General features: G+C 32.7%; 1 pseudogene; it reads right to left on the bottom strand.

Annotated features, from left to right (window-relative positions):
- Positions 1 to 5,579: 5,579 nt before the first annotated feature.
- LOC118532729 (coiled-coil domain-containing protein 34 pseudogene) lies at positions 5,580 to 6,496 on the bottom strand (annotated as a pseudogene).
- Between the last annotated feature and the right edge of the window lie 12,237 nt (positions 6,497 to 18,733).

The following is an 18,733-nucleotide window of genomic DNA, read 5'->3' as shown; positions in this document are numbered from 1 at the left end:
GCACCAGGTGAAGTATGGAAGTATTGAATTACTATTGTACACCTGAAACTATTATTACACTGTATGTTAACTAACTGGATTTTATATAAAAACTTTAAAAAATGGGTAATTTATACTAGAAAAATCAGAAATAGATCAGCATAGAGAGAGCACAAAAATATAATTGTCAGAAAGAATACCGTCATTCTCTAACAACGGTAAGCACTTCTGTGAACATAAGGACAATTTATTGGGTCAGAATGTTAAATATTACTGGTTTATTACAATTTATGTATAAAAACTTTTACTGATTTTCATACATTTAGGTTGTTTACAACTGCACTGGTAAAAATAATTCCATGAAAAACATCCTTGCAGATGTAAATGAGATTATTTTTGATAGAAATTAAAGCCTAAATGTTCTCAATAATACTCTACTAGTACCAACCATCACCCTCTGACCTCTATTAGGAAGATTTTCATGATTTTTTTTGTCTTTTTCAGAAAACATTAGAGAAATTTCATTATTACAGAGAACTGGCAAATACTTTGTTAGCATATAAGTTCAGGGTACATATTCTGAGAAATAAAGCTTGTGTATTTAATTGAAATAGGAAATTACTACAAATTCCTCCTCTCACTTTGCTATGGGATTTTTCTGTTGCCCTTCTCAGCAAGAGATGGAGGTTACTTTTCCACCTCATGGAATAAGTATTGGTCTTGTAAATTGGGTAGACTGACAAAATGTAGTGGACATGCATTGTGGGAATTCAGATGCTAACCTGAAGAGGACTGGAAGTTTCCACTCTCACCCTCTGGCAATTTGTTCTCAAACTGCCATGCAAATAATCCCTATTCACCCTATTGAAGGATTATAGATCACATGAAGGACTATTTTAGTTGAGTTTCTCTAGAACTGTTATCTGACTACCAACGGACAGCCAACAACCAACACCAGACATCTAAGTCCATCTTAGAATATCTAGTAATAGTCACAAGATGGCTAGGGCTTACCAGTGACCCCAGGCAGAACTCACAGGAGAACTGCCCATTTAAGCTCATTCCACATTGCTGACATACAAGATTATGAGTAAATAAACTGATTGTTTAAAGCCTTAGGGTTTTATGGTAATTTGTTATACTGATAAATCTTCAAGACATCTAGTTTCTGAAATAAAATTAAATCTGTTCAGGAGACCCTGATAAAGACCTTTTGAATAACATCTAAAAATAAAAAGTAAGTACTATTTCTTGGTAAGCAATGTGTTCAATATTTTACATTTATTGCCTCTAATAATCCTCAAAGTAATACACTTAGTACTTTTCGTATCTCTACTTTGTAGATATTGGAACATCAAGAGATATTAAAAATGTTGTCCAAGTTTCCACAACAAGAAAGATGGACAAATGAATTCAAACCTAGGTCTAATTTTTAAGGCAATATTCTTAACTAGTACACATATCTTGTATGTATCTTGTATCTTGTTCTTCCCTATTTTTCATAATTTCCAATAATAGTGCTTACAACAAGGAGTAAAAATATTGGAACTTGCAATAACACCATACCTTAAGGTGAGAAACCAAACAACAATGGTATAAAATAACTTTTTGCAATTTTTTCTGCATCTGTTCATAGAATAGAATGCCTTCTTGACAGAAGCTCAAAAATTATGTCTGTATGCACTTTTATGTGGCTAACAGAATACATCACTACATAAAGAGCAACAGTTTATTTTCAACTAGTCAGGAAATAGGAATGGCACTAACTGGGGCATTCTCAGAAATGTAAGATTTTATAGCGATGAGCTACAATCACAGAGAGTCATCAAGAGGCTCTCAGAAAAAGAAGTAAAAATTATACAAGGGTCAGGTTAGGACATAAGAAGACAAATTAAAATACAAGCCAATATGCTTCCTTGATCTGATGATAATACAAGTGGAAATGAATCAAAGATCAACTATACACTATTAACATTTTCAGATAAATATGACAGGTATATTGAAAAATACATAAAAGATAGCATACCCTCTTCTGTTTTTGAATGATAACAGAAGAACAGGCTTGCATTTTATGCATTTTTCAAGCATACGTACTGACCAAAAAAAATGAAATGTTGCTTCTCAAGAGGAGGATCCGGTCTTTTTGAATATTTCTGTTTCCAATATTAAATGACAATATTTATTAAAAGAATATTCAAAGACTTACCGAGAAAGGTTTGTGATCTATGAATTTACAACTTTAGTAAATGGTATTTTAATTTACTTTTGAAATATCCTCTCTTAATGCTGTATGATAGCATATAATTATGGTAAAACATGACCCCTTTCTTTCTCCCTGTATGTGTACACACACAAATAAATGCACGTATATTGTCTACACATTATACATATATAACTCTGTACATGTATAATTATATATAAAATTACATTTTCTTTCTATATAGTATCAACAAAATGGCAATACTTAAAAATAAATTATATATGTATTCAAAGACTACAAAAATACTAATCTGAAGGGATACATGCACCCCAATATTCGTAGCCAAATTATGGAAAGAGCCTAAACGTCCATCAACTGACGAATGGATAAAGAAAAGGTGGTGTATATATACAATGGAATATTACTCAACCATAAAAAGAATGAAACCGTGCCATTTGCAATGATGTGGATGGAGCTAGAGTGTATTATGCTGAGCGAAATGAGTCAGTCAAAGAAAGACAGATACTATATAATTTCACTCATATGTGGAATTTAAGAAACAAAACAGATGAACATAGAGGGTATATAGAGAGGCAAACCATAAAACAGACTCTTAACTATAGAGAACAAACTGTGGGTTGCTGAAGGGGAAGTGGGCAGGAGCATAGGCTAAATGGGTGATGGGCATTAAGGAGGGCACTTGTGATGAGCACTGGGTGTTCTTTGCAAGCGATGAATCACTAAATTGTAATCCTGACACTATATGCTAATTAACTGGAATTTAAATAAGATGTAAGTGTTTATAAAGTTATCTCTAGAAGTGTAAAAAATAAAAATAAATAAATAAATAATATATGCAAAAATACAGACTTGTAAAAACAAAATATACCAAAAAAATAAGGTGAAGATGACAAATGGAGATATACACCATGTTCATGGGTTAGAAAACAATATTACTAAAATGTCAGTTTTCCCCAAATTTATCTGTAGATTAAAACCAAACCTAAAAAACATTCCAGTAAGCCTTTTCAAAATAAATAAGAAAACTTGTTTTTTTTTTTTTTTTAAAAAGGTTTTATTTATTTGGCAGAGAGAGAGAGAGTACAAGCAAGGGGAGTGGGAGAGGGAGAAGCAGGCTTTCAGCTGAGCAGAGAGCCTGATGCAGGGCTTGATCCCAGGACCCTGGGATCATGACCTGAGCTGAAGGCCGACCGTTAATGACTGAGCCACCCAGGTGCCCCAGAAAAATTGCTTCTTAACTTTAGATGAGTATACAATGAAAACAGAATAGCTTAATTTAAAAAAATTAAAACACCGAAAGACAAGACAACAAAAGATACATTAATAGAATGGATAATGAAAAAAGACTGATACACTAAATATTAAGGAGAGAGTAGAGTGTCAGAACTCTTATGCATTGCTAATTGGGATGTAAAATATTACAAATACCTTGGAAATAAATTTTCAGTTGAATGAAATATATGCTTATCTTAGTTTAGTTGTTTTCCTCCTAGGAAAAAGACTTATAATAGAAGACTGATTACAGTTTTTTTTTTTTTTTTTTTTTAAGAGACCAAATCTGGAAACAAAAGAAATGTTGAACAGTGCAATGTGTATAGCAAAAAAAAAAAAAAAAAAAAAAGGAAAAGTACCGTTTTAAATGGTCCTTGAAATATCAGATTTTCCCTTTTATTCCATCAAAATATTAAATGACACATTGAAGTATGATTTGTAAGCCGTTAAAAATGTTTTTAGGTCGAGCTATCATGTAAAAATTAATGAGTCCTTGCATAAGACAATATTGGAAAGCATAATGGGAGTTATTCTGAGAGCCACCCTGAGGTTTTATTTTACTAGTCAGGCCACAGAAGTATAAGAGGTTACTTAGTGCTATGCTTATGATTTTTTGCTTTCAAAAGATATTGCATTTTAACTTTAGGTCACTGACCCTTTTATTGTACCTTTCATTTTTATTTCCATTGAAGAATAGAGTAAGAAACATTAACTTGCAGTTTTCTCTAAAGTGATTTTGTTTTCATGTGCATGCAGTATCTTTTTAAAGTAGAATACTGAAAGCTCCAACAATGTATAAACTAATTTTACCTGGGTAATTAAATTATTTACACTTCTTCGCAATTTAAAAAAATATCTTAAACATTAGGTTTCTTGAGGTGTTTTACAGAGCAATTCAATTTGTAGAAACTTAACTTAAATATTCACTTATATAAACACTGCTTTAACTAAACCTGTGTGTTCACAGCAGTAATATAATTATTCTAAACACTTTCTAGCAGGGAAATAAAGAAACACTTGAATATACATTTAATGAAATAAGGAAATGCTAGGCAGCCATAAAATAATGAAAGCATGAATATGTTAGTAATACATTATGAACATTAGTAAATGTCTCTATTAATTTTATCTGTTATAATAACATGAATAGGATAATTTGTTTCAGAATTCTCCAATGTTAAATGTGAATGTCCATTTATATGTCAAATTAAGTTTTGAGAAATATGTTCATTTGAATTTGAAATTATTTTCAAGCTATTTTTTATTATTTTTATTTTACTCAATATTCATTAATATCTCTAAGACTATACAAATTGATCATGTTTAACTGTTTCTTTCAAATCTTGAAATAATTTATTGTTTTCTATCAATACTGAAAATAAAAATAATATTACTGATTAAAATTAATAGTTAATATACTGTGTGACAGATTTCTGCTCCTTGTTTAGGAAACAATATTTTGCGAGTCCTTTTTATATTATCTACAAAGGTTATAACAGTCAATTGCAAAAGATTTGAAGGGTGATCTAAATAGTTATTAGAGATAATATTTAGGTTAACTGAGTGAGTGAAAATTTAGAGAGAGGACAGAATTATCTCAATTTACTCATGTCAAATTTCAGAATTAATACAGTATGTGGAAAAATAACTTTATTAGTATTATTAAATAGAACATAAATAAAACACTAACATGTAACATTCAATGAAGCATGTACATATGTATTCAAACAAATATCTCTTCACAGTCAGTGGGTTTTTTTTTTTAACACAACATGATTGTCGGTTTTATTGGTATTACAGTGTAGTTTTAATAAAAGCTACATATAAACACAATTGTTAGATATTCAGTCACTTACCCTGTGAAACAATATGCCAAGATCAAGCTTAAATCACCTACGAAAATGAAAATATATAAAACACATTCCTTAATTAATTCTAAGAACAACATATACAAATGCAAAAATTTGAACTTGCCAATAATCACATCAAATGTTGAGGGGTTGACTGAGCAGTGAAAAATGATTCTAAGTTTAAAATTAGCTCCAGGTGAAAGCATTTCCCATGTCCACTATCTTTGTATTCTTCACAGAGTTCCCAAGACAAAAGACTACTTCCCACTCTGAACCACCAGAAACAATGAGCTCCTTGCCTGACTTATCACAGGCCTTTTAGTCTTCTTTCCTCATAGGTCCTTAGCTTCTTTGGAAGGAGACATATGGATGGATTTCCATGGAACTGGATTATGAGAGGCTGATTTTCAATCAGAATTTCCACTGTAGAATTCTGTGTTTTCCACTGGCGTAACCATAGATCTCTGCAGCCAGACAAGGTTTATTTTTTGAATTTTCCAACCATTCCTTAAACCTTTTTTACCCTGTAATCCACATTGCCATTGTTTTGCTTTTCCCTTTTCTTCTTATCACATTTTTCAGCATTGTTTTCTTTCACCATTCTTGATTTTTTTTTTTTTTGCCTTTTCTTACAAATGTTCCTTCTCCAGTTCCTCTGCTGCATTTTCCTCCATTTCTTTATTAATTTTCTTCCCTTTTTCTTTTCTGTTCATTATTTTTCTGAACCCATTCCTTATGCTTGTCTTCAGCAATTACCTTTTTCACATTCTTCCTTTTCTTTTCTTTTTTCCTGCTGTTGTTTTAATTCCTGCAGAGCTTTCTGTTGCAGACAGTCACGTTCTTTTTCTTTGCCAACAAACCACACTTCCCATGGGGTCACGTGGCTTCCTGGGTAGGTCCACCCGTTTCTGTTCTTCTTGGTTATCTCCTGATTCAACCACACTGGAGCAATTTTGTACCTCTACTGCTCTCAGGCTCGCCACCTTAACCTCTGAATCATGAGCATCTTCATCCACATCTTCCTCATCCTCCCCTGGCCATTGTTGTAGTCAAACAGGAAGCTTTGGTGGCTGAGGGGAGAGAGCAGCCACATGGTGGGTTTGCTGCAGCTTAGCGGTAGTGACCGCAAGCAAACTGTCACCGTTGCCAACCCCTGCCTCTGGGCGCCTGCCATGAGGACCTGGACCAGCAGGCGGTCAAGGACAGCATGAAGGATGGAGGTGAACCAGCCTCCCACGGCCCAGCAGCCCACACCAGGCCTGTCAAATTCAAACCCATGGAGAGGCAGTGGGGCAGTGGTTTCTTAATTAGAGTAGTAAGTAGATTTTTCACAATCATGGCTAAATGGAATTGTCACCGTAGGTCAACTAAATGAATAGTTTTACCTTGAAGTTGTTATTTTGATGTCTACTTTCCCTTCCAGGTTTTTCCAAAAACCTGTTATAAATTGGACAACATCTTCTCATGGAAAAAAGAATTAATATTGAAAATTTTCTTTTGTCTCTATAAGTTATCAAATATACTACAAATGTCACAAGAACATCTCATTGAATCAAGTGCATTATAACTAAAATCATTTATAGTCTCTCTGTATACTATGATTGAGGTCTCGAGACCTATGGATAAGAAAGCCTAATTTTATAAGCACTGCTTTGATATTGACTTGTCTCTTGTATAACAATGGAAAGATATAAACACTGTACATCTCAGTTTTTTAAAATCTGTGTTTCTGGTATTTTATTGATAAATTGCATACTTGGCTTTGTTCTTTTATTTTCTACTGCTTTTTTTTCCTGTATAATGTAATTAACTCTACCACTGCCTTTTTAAATTATTTTATTGTGTTTGAACATACACTTTATATTTTATTTTTGGCACTTATCCTTCTCTTTTTCATTTAAATATCTAAAATTCATATTTCACAAAACTTCTGAATTCCAACCGTAATTTTGTTGCCAAACAAAATCAGGTTTTATTTCCCTCTATTTTCCCCATTGCTTAGTTCTCACTTTCAGTATAGATTATCTAGAATTTACAATAATATTTCGGTATCAACTTTTGACAGTAATTATTATTTACATTTAATAAAAAATTGATTAAAACATATTTCAATATTGTGTCTTACATTCTAACACTACCTTTCTGGATTTGTTATCATTCTTGTTTTCCTTGTTGCTGCTTAATTGTTCAGTTGTGTAAGGGTTAGTTATAATCTAACTTCTTGTGTTATAAAAATTATATTGTTTTCTTCTGATATGAATGAACATTTGATTACATGTCTAGTACTACATTCAAAATTACTTCCTTCAGCACTGAAATAATTGCTATGCTGTCTTCTATAACTCTTATTGTTGATGGAATGCCCAATGAACTGTATTATATAAACTTCTTTTCCTGTCTAGATGTCCTTAAGATTTTCTTTTTTTTTTTTTTTAAAGATTTTATTTATTTATTTGAGAGAGAGAGAGAGCACATGAGAGGGGGGAGGGTCAGAGGGAGAAGCAGACTCCCTGCTGAGCAGGGAGCCCGATGCGGGACTCGATCCCGGGACTCCAGGATCATGACCTGAGCCGAAGGCAGTCGCTTAACCAACTGAGCCACCCAGGTGCCCTGTCCTTAAGATTTTCTATCTTCCCTTTAAGTCTTGAGATTTTGCCACTATCTTCTTACTTGTACTAGGTGGTTATTTTAGTGTAGTGAACACTCTTGAAACTTCACATTTTTATATTTACTTCCTTAAATTCCTCTCAGCTCAACATCAGGTACAATTTAGAAGGTGGGAAATTCTCAGAAATGGATGCAAGACATTCTAGAAAGGAAAAGAAATACTGGCATTATTTGATTTGATGATGTTGAGAGAAGCCATAGTTAATTTTAAGGATATCTGTGTAAGATTTATTTTGTATAGAGACAATATATTTTATGCCATCCTTCTTCCTTTTGTTACTTCTCTATGTTCCCTGAAGCCCTAGAACAAAAATCATTGCATTATGTAGTAAAGCTAATAATATAACTAAAATATTGTATCATGTATAAAAAATTTTTCCAAATAAAATTTCCAGGTAGAAAGACTAAACTAAGTCACCAAAACCACAAATGAGCTAAAATCTCAGAAGAAATTCTAAAATATTGCCAAATAAAAGATAAATAGACTCTATAATAGAAGCAATTTGGCTTACGATGTATAACAGATTATCTATTTATTATTATTATTATTATTATTATTATTATTTTATGGAAACTAAATAACCCACAAGTAACATCTGGTTTTGATCTTTCTTTCATTATTATTATCTGGTAATAATAACAAGAATCAATATAAATTTCAGCTGCATTTAAATTGAAAACTTTTTCTGTATGTTAGAATTACATAGTAAATTAATATTATATATATATTAATCACTCATGATGTGATAGTGCTATACTTAGAAATCTGATATAAATGAAATGAAAACCCTTCTATGATATGCTCATTATTTAAAATAAGAGTCTTCAAATGTGACCCAGGGGGTCCTGAATATACTTTCAGTATGTCCATGAAGTTAAAACTACTTTTATATAAATACTAAAACATTATTTGCACTATCCACTCTTTGTTATCATGTGTGCATGCTGAAAATTTTCAGAGGCTATAATGAACAGCAAATTGAATGCAAATGGAGAGAATGCAAAAGTAGATACGAGAATCCCAGTCTTTCTTTAAGCTAGACATTAAAGTGGTTTCTAAAAACTATTTAACAATGAGGGGCGCCTGGCTGGCTCAGTGGTTAAGTGTCTGCCTTTGGCTCAGGTCATGATCCCAGGGTCCTGGGATCGAGCCCCACATCAGGCTCCCTGCTCAGCGGGAAGCCTGCTTCTCCCTCTCCCTCTCCCACTCCCCCTGCTTGTGTTCCCTCTCTCGCTGTGTCTCCCTCTGTCAAATAAATAGATAAAATCTTTAAAAATAAATAAATTAAAATAAAATAAAATAAAAACTATGTAATAATGCTATATTCTCCTTATTTTTTTTGCTTTGGAAAATAATCATTTTCATAAATTTATGTTGTTTATGTTATACAATGAAGGTATTGTTACTTTTAAAAAACACATAATTTAAAATAACTTCAGTATAATTTCTAACATGATATATATAGATGGACTTTAAATTATGAAAGAAACTCTTTGGTGGGCCTCAATAATTTTTGAGTATGTAAGATTTCTCAAAACAAAATGTTTCAGAATTGCTGGACTACAGGGAAATATAATTAATTACAAATTCATTTATTTAAAAATACCTTACTCTCCAGTGACTATTCTAGTTACTAAGTAATATTACACACACACACACACAAACACACACACACACACAGGTGCTTCTAACTTATTGAAGTTTTTTATCTAGTTGGGAAGAACAAATTTTGGTTAGGAAAAGAATGAGTAGTATTAGGGTTAAGAAAGAATTGTTGCATATTCAGAAAAATAAATCCTATAAATTAATTTTTAAGTAATTAAATAGGAAAATAGCATTGCTTTAAGAATTTTTTTAACATTGGAATTGAAGAAATGAGAGCAAAGGGTATAGAATTTAAGTGAAGACTAGTTTAAGGTCTCATTGATAAAGCCTTTATAAAATCTAAGTAAACCTTTGGTGGAAGCCTTTTAAAAACAGAATAAATATCGGCATAAAAGAAGTTCATTCAAAATATTCTCATCATTTATGAAGGCTAAAAAACACTGTTGGAATTTGACTTAACTTACAAGTGAGACAATGAGTTCATTTGGAACCTATATACATAAGGAGTCAAACAGTATGTAGGGTGTTTAGCTCTTTTTATCAAGGTCATTTGGCAAATTAGTATGGAAGGACTTAAACTGAGATTCTCGTATTGCCTAATCTAAGGTTTATTCTACAACAATGCATCATTTTAGTATTCTTTCACTGTTACATTTGGTTTGCTATGGATGTTGCCAATCACAAGTAATACTCTAGAAGAATTTACACATTTGGAATATGTAGTTCTAAAATTGCACATGAATTTCAATGAAAAAAGAGAAATTACATTGAGGATTATAATCACATATATAGTAAAAAAAAAAAAGAAGCAAATTGACATTTGGGAGCTGCTAGAATACTGAGTAATTTAATCATGCCATGAAAACTGTCAACAATTCACTTCTCACTTATGTAATCATTGAAAGTAATACATATACTCATTTACAAGAAAAGTGAAAAAAATATTTAATGTATTTACTGGAGCCTAGGTTGGTTTATGACTGTTGGCAAGGGACTTCTGGTTTCAGCTCTGACATTTGAAATGCCTGGAAGTCTGCAGAGCTTCCAAGGGTGTAAGAAAATCCTTACAAGTAAAAGCAAAACAAACTAAATTCATCAACTTTACTTGGACCCATCAAAGAACTGAGATCAAAGGGCAAACTCCCACCCTAAATTCTGGAGAGATGGACCAATCCTGAGATTCATAGCCAACAACTGTACACGTGGAGTAGAAGCCTCTAAAGCCATAAGCAGGTAGGAATTGTTAAGTGATAATTTTGATGAACTGCTAGAAGTTGAGAATAGAATAGATTGAGATTGAGATTCACCAGGGACTGCAACATCAGAGGGTCCCTCACAATTTTGTGGAATTTTACCTCCAGGAACCTTATTCAGATTCTCCTTATGAAGATTTGAGAAAGATCCCTGCGTGCTTCTGGCAGGAAGAGGGAAAGACCAATCCTTGTGAATATGTCCAATGCCTTTTGATTATAAAAGTCTCCCGCCCAGGGAGCAAAACATTACTGGTGCATTGTCCCAGAGACTTAGGCATTCCTTCCTTTCCAGTTCTCTTCAGTCTTGCCTCACTAAAGAGAGGAAAAAGTTATACTAGAGACAACACTGGTAAATTTGGTCACAACCAGAGATACAGGCCTACTAAAGGACTGAAACTTAACTGGAAAATCATATAACACACCCGTCCTCACACATTACCCCAATATCAACAGGGCTACCATATAATAATAGTGAATCATACCTGGAAAAGCTGCAAGACTAAGATTCTTGGAGAACCAATAAGGAAAGTCAGAAGTCAAGAGAGAAACAAAAACGAGGCACCAGAGGAATCTGAAGCCGCCTATGGCTAGTGCAAGTCTTAAGCAGAAGCCAACATAAATCCTTACATCAGAGATCTTTTATTCAGTTCATATTGCCAATAAATGAAGACTGGTTTTCAACAAAAAAAGAGAAGACATGCCAAAGGCAAAAAAAATAAATTAAAAAAGACATTGCATGAAGAGAGAAAGCATTAGGACCAAACTCAGACATGGCATAGACATTTGCTTTATTAGTACAGAATTTAAAATAACTATGTATAATATATTAAGGACTCTAATGGAAAAAATGCACAATATACAAAACAGATTGGTATTATAAGAAGATTGAAACTTTAAGACAGAATTTTAAAAACATGCAAAAAATCAAAAATACAGTGTATCAATCTGACTAGGTTATGATGCTCAGTTGTTTGTTCAAACACTAATACAGATGGTGCCATAAAGTTATTTTGCAGATGTAATTAAAATCTGCAATCAATTGACTGTGCCTTAAGGAGATCATTTTTGATGATGTTAAGGGCCTCATCTTAATTATAAACCTTAAAGCAAAAACTAAGTTTCTGACAGAAACAGTGATGCAAGACTGACCACTGAGGGGTGTCTGGGTGGCTCAGTAGGTTGTGTCTGCCTTTGGCTCAGGTTACAATCACAGGATCCTGGGATTGAGCTGTGTGGGGCTCCTTGATCAACGGGGAGTCTGTTTCTGCCTCGCCCTCTGCCCCTCCCCCACCCCCGCTTGTGCATGAGCTCTCTCTCACTCTCTCTCAAATAAATAAATAAAAAACACTGTACCACTGAAATTCTGTTTGAGTTTCCCCCTGACCAATCTGCCTTACATATTCTGCACTTAAGACTACACTATTGATTCCTGTAGAAGTTTCCAACCTGTCCCTGTTCTATAGAGATTAGACCCACCAAATCCCCACAATTGTGTAACCCAATTCTTTTTAAAACTCCAATCTCTCTTTCTTTCTGCCTAGATAGAAAGATTGATCCCACTGGTTCTGTTTCTCTGGGAAATCCTGACTGCCACAGTCCCCAAACTGAAATGTAAAGAGAAAAAATAAGAGAAAAAAATAGAAAAGGCCTTCTTAGAACTGTAGGACAATTTCAAAATGTGTAAAATACACAATATTAGAATACCAGAAGGAGACAAAAGAAAAAAAAAATGGAGCAAAATAAATATTTAGCTGAGAACTTTCCAAAAGTAATGACAAAAACCACAGATCCTGGAAGTGCAGAGAATGCCAAGCCAATTAAATACCAAAAACAAAACAAAACAAAACAACAACAAACAACAAAAACTGACATCTAGGCATACATATCAGAAGTGTAGAGACCAAAGACAAAGATAAAATCCTGAAGCAAGCCAGTATTTGGTGGTAGGGGTTGGTTCTATCTAAAGATAGTTTTCTTCTATCTTTAGAAGAGCAAGGGTAAGAATTACAGTAGACTTCTTAGCAGAAACCCCATCAACCTAGAAATCTATATCCAGAGAAACTGTCCTTCAAAAATGGAGAAATATATTTTCAGAGAAATAAAATTTAAAGGAATAGATTGTCACACCTGCCCATTAAGACAAAGCAAAATTCAGAATGAGGGAAATTATCAGGGGCAAAGGGCAGCATTACCTAATGACAAAAGAATCAATTCTCCAAGCCAATCCTAAATGTGTAAGCATTTAATGAAAGAACATCAAAATGACTAAGAGTGGAGTGGGGGTGGGGGGGCAGTGATGGGAGGTGGGGGACACTATAGAATTCCAAGCAGAAATATACAAATCCAATCTTACAGATTTTTCTTAAATATCACTATTTCAGTAATTGGTAGCTCAAGCAGACAAAATATTAGTAAATATATAGTTGACTTGAAAAACACTTCAAACAATTGATGTAATAGGCATTTATGGAATAATAAATCATTGAGTAATTAAATGAATGGCTAGGAATAAAATAAACAAATCACCTATGAAGATTTCCAAATAATTAAGTAGACAATTTGTCTTAAAAGGAAGTAGAACTTTATTCCTTAGTTGTTGTTGTTGTTTTGTTTTGTTTTTGTTTTTGTTTTTTTTTAAGTAAACTCCCTAGCATGGAGTGCAATGTGGGGCTTTAACTCAAAATCCTGAGATCAAGACCTGAGCTGAGATTAAGAGTTGGAAGCTTAACTGACTGAGCCACCGAGGCACCCCTATTCCTTATTTCTTAATTGTGAGCTGAAAATGGTGACTTTCTTTTAACAAGTACAGTATAGAAAAGGCAGGGGAGGGCATAAATTGGCAGTAGAGAAACTTATTTATTGTTGTTATTATTATTACTATTATTAAATTTTAATATATGTTTTTGTCTTTTCCTGTCTTTTTTTCCTAATCTATTCTTGTATGTTATTTTCTAGGAGTATTATAGTTTTATATTTTAAAGTTAGGTCAATGATTAATTTTTATTTAACTTTTGTGAACAATGTAAGGTCTCCATTTAAAATTATTATTTTTTTTTTTTTTGCATATGACTACCCAATTGTGCCAGTGACATTTGCTAAAGAGACTATCTCTGCTCCATTGTATTGCCCCTTTTTTTGATGTTAAAAAAATTAATGAAGTGGTTTCCTATGCTATTTATACCTATTTCTTATCAGGTTAGCGTATATTATTTTCTAATTTAAAAATACTTTCAATTACAAACATATATTAGCCTGCTTTGAGATTATATAATTTTATCACATTTTAGTTGATTCATGTACTGAAATGCATAAGAATATACATTTTTTTTAGATTTAGGTCATGCTTTCAGTCTATGAACTGAACCTTACTTTGTGATAACCCAGTATTTTTTTTTTTTTTGATAACCCAGTATTTTTAAAAACATGTTGTATATATTAAGCAAACCCTTCAGAGAAGATGTTCTATCTGCATCTATGTAAAAATACAGACATTTTTGTAACAATTTCTAATAATAATAGGAATTTAATCCTGTAGTTCCCAAAAAGTACTCCAAAGCCTCATAGCAAACTCACAGGGACACCAAATAATATTTTAAATTTTTAGTGAAATACAGTGTGATCTTTGGATTCTGTGCATTCTAATTTTTTTTTTTATAACTACTTCACACATGGAGCTATCCTCTGTTTTGGTCTGGGGTATCAAAGAAAAACAATTAGTGAGAGACTAAGGCAGCTATAAACCATGAAATACTGGTACCTCTGGTTTAGTAGTTTTAATGAATGGTAGAACTTGATAGCAACACATGGTTGAATTGCTTTGAATTTTTCATAGCATCATCATGATTCTGTAACATAACAATATTTCTTTCAGACAATAGATATATTTTATTTAAAAACCAAATATAAAAAATTTTCTGCTTGGGATGCCTGGGGGTGGCTCAGTAGTTAAACGTCTGCTTTTGGCTCAGGTCATGATGCCAGAGTCCTGGGATCGAGTCCCACATCGGGCTCTTTGCTCAGCGGGGAGTCTGCTTCTCCATCTACCTACCACTCCTCCTGCTTGTGCTCTCTCTCTCTATCTCTGACAAATGAATAAATAAAATCTTAATTTTTTTTTCTACAGTGGAAAAGTTGTAATTGTGTGTGTGTGAGAGATTGTTTATGAAAAGATCATAAGAGAGAAGGAATGGCTCAATACAGTCAAATCGATGTTTTCAAATTTTCTAAGAGCCTGTCCAAACTACTCTAATTGTAACCACTGATATGGGTAACTGAGGGAAGAAGAATCTAACTGACCCATGGAGGAGTAAGTTATACGGAGACATGATGTTTACATAACAGGAAATAAATTGAGATTAAGGATGGGAGTGTGATACTTAGGTCCTGTTAATAGACACAACTAGAAAGAATATTAAATTATAAACAGAGTACAACATGTGACATAATACTGAAGTTGAATTATTTGACCATCATCGTATTTGGCTATAAATTTAATTATGATTTTAGTGCTGTTAAGCAGCATTTTCCTTAGTGTGTAAGATGCATCCCAATTTAGTCTAATATTACTTTAATGTCACCTTAAAATGCTTTTCAGTTTAATTTTACTTTTACTTTCATTAAGATTTTTAATGTTTAATAGTGGGTCAATGGCATTTTAGGCTGATACATTGAACGTAATAAATTGGTGATATATGGTTTTCTGTGATCATCCAAAACTAGAGCATAACATAGAGTCATCTTTCTTAATTCAATTAAATAATAAGTATATTGAAGGCTAGAGTGCAGGATGGCAATTGTGAATCTGTGGATTCAGTGAATATCCAGTACAGTAGTTTTAGAAATAAACTTACATATCTCTTACATACCTTCCTAGCATCACTTCTCTCACATTTGTATATGTTTTTAGACTTATTTCAAATTAGGAGTATCTAGATATCAAAAACTAAAATTTTCCTTAAAACTATTTAGATATATAAGTTAATATTTACACTATGTATTGTACATTCCTGTCATGTGAAAATCAATGACTATCAGATATTTCAAATAAAGAACCTAGACAGAAAACAGGTTGTATGATCTCATTTGCATAAATTCCTCTATAAAGTCCCAAATGCATAATCAGGAAATGTTATTTCCTAAAGTGGAGCTTGGCCCCAATGCACAACCTTCTATGAATTTCCTTTGGCAACACTTCTCTGCGTGAATATAAGAGATGGATAGATTAAATATAACTTTATAGAGGGTTCATTTTCTCCTACTTCCAACTAAGATGATTACATGTAGAGTTACTCTAGCCTCACTTTTAGAGAAAACCTGTACTTTAATAAATAACAAAATTTTAAAAAGCTTTTAGCTCTAGAGGGAAAGCAATCTATCTTCCAATACGAAAAAATAGAGAATAATTTCATCATTTATGAAACACTCTTGTTAATATTAATATCCCACCTTTAATTGGTTCCTCTGGACATTCAATCAACTCAACATATTCAATTTTACTGAGAATACAACTGTGAATATATTCAGAAGTTTCAAAGAGTATATAACTGTTAAAAGTGCAGATAGGAAATTATGGTCATTAAGTCTCGTACAGCTTCAAGTACTTTTGAAAGTATTTTGACATTCTGTAAATATATTAAAGAGCCATTGACATAAAAATTGTATGTTAAGTTAAACTGTATTATTTATTTTTTTAGAAAAACATTCATTTTTGACAGGGAATAGTTTCAAAGGAAACTTGTTGATGTGATTTAGGATACTTATAAGTGTATGTGTACTATACTATTTTTCTGGAGTTTTAGGAAAAAATATTCAATCCCAAGATTTTATTTTCAGCCCTTTAAAAATCTGAAGCCTTTGGGGCACCTGGGTGGCTCAGTTGTTAAGCGTCTGCCTTTGGCTCAGCTCATGATCCCAGGGTCCTGAGATCAAGCCCCACATCGGGCTCCCTGCTTGGCGGGAAGCCTGCTTCTCCCTCTCCCACTCCCCCTGCTTGTGTTCCTGCTCTCACTGTCTCTCTCTGTCAAATAAATAAATAAAATCTTTTAAAAAAAATCTGAAGCCCTTGAATATCTCAGACAACAATCTTTATTGTCACCTTTATAATTTGACCAAATACATTTCAATATGTAATAAACAGGGATATAACATTACTTAGATTTAAAGAACAAAATTGTTTCCACTTGGAATAAATATTTCTATGAGATATTCTATTTTAGAATAAATACTAGAAATTCTAATCATATGTCAACATAACTACGTGAATATAATCAAACTGCATGGAAAACTACAATATTCTTTAACTCCATCACATCCGTTCTTTTACAAGTCTCAGCCTTGTAACATTGCCCACTGAGATCACTCTACCAATGCAAGAATGGGTCTGGATTTGGGTACATTTGCTTCTCTGTTCATATCATGTTACACTCAGAATTAACAGACTGTAATGCATATATATAGCCTTAATTTTTTCATCATTTTATAATTTCCCAATCTATATTTCCTAAATTTGAAGTACTACTAATGTGATTTATTTATTTTATTTTTTTTTAAAGATTTTATTTATTTGACAGAGAGAGACACAGCGAGAGAAGGAACACAAGCAGGGGGAGTGGGAGAGGGAGAAGCAGGCTTCCCGCCGAGCAGGGAGCCCGATGCGGGGCTCGATCCCAGGACCCTGGGATCATGACCCGAGCCGAAGGCAGACGCTTAACGACTGAGCCACCCAGGCGCCCCTACTAATGTGATTTAAAATGTACTTGAAAACAAGTTCAAGTAACTATTTTTTTAATTTTGAAATAAGAGAATTAGAAATATAACAAAAGTGGTATGCTGTTTATTTCCTAATTAGAAATCCATACATGAATTACCAGTGTAAAGAAAATTACCATGCAAAGTACTTGAAATAATCCAGGTTATTTTTAAAACCCATCTAATACAGTGACTAGAGGGCAAACCCAAAGTTTAGCAAGATAAGTCATTACTCCACAGGAATTTTTTGGGTGTTTTCCTATTAATATAAGTAATAGACTGTGTTTCTGCTAGTGCTGTACCAACTATAAAGTTATTTTCCACACTTTTTAATTCTTTTCCAAGTAAAATCCTGACTATACACACAGTCACACATATACAGTTACAATTTCAATATGAAAGTGATTTGTTTCAAAATATCCCCATTTAAAAGTGATGGGACTCTGTTGTTTTTGAGATTGTACAAAAGTAGTATTTTCTCTACTTAATATTCTAGTCTACTAATATTGACTAGGGTTCTATGGTTTCAAATATATTACTAAATAAACTAAAATAATGAAAAATCTCATGAAAATTTGGCTTGCTCTTCCTATTTTTGTTTTGTTTTGTTTTAGTATAAATTCCTATATATATCTATATGTATATATAGATATATGTATATATTTGCTCTTCAGGAAAATGTTTCTAACAGTCTTGATTGATATTTACAAATTTTATTCCAGAAAGAATTTTTAAATCAACTTATTTTTATAGCAGTATCATTTTACTGGTATTTTATTCATTTTTGAATGATTGCTTTGTTTTAATTCATGTTATTTTATAAAGCATCTGGTTGGATTTAGCTCTTTTGAAATGAGAATTTTTGTTACTATATAAAACCAGATTACTGTGGTAAACATGATTTGTAAGGTGTGTATGTTGCATTATTTTTGTAATGCTTGAATATAAGATCTTCAGTATCATTTTTATCTTATGTTACAACATAAAAGTTGAGTGTGACGATAGCTACTTCCAGGGACGATGTAGTAGACACAGCAGGCCAATACTTCTGCTGAAAGAATTAGAGAAAATAAATATATTTTTTGAATTACAGTGTAAAGATATTTGAGAGATAGGTACACTGTTAATCAGAGTCTAC

Source organism: Halichoerus grypus, chromosome 1 (genome assembly GCF_964656455.1).
Source record: "Halichoerus grypus chromosome 1, mHalGry1.hap1.1, whole genome shotgun sequence".
NCBI lineage: Eukaryota > Metazoa > Chordata > Mammalia > Carnivora > Phocidae > Halichoerus > Halichoerus grypus.
The sequence above is the reverse complement of the archived record's forward strand: the minus strand, read 5'-3'. Positions and strand labels throughout refer to the sequence as shown.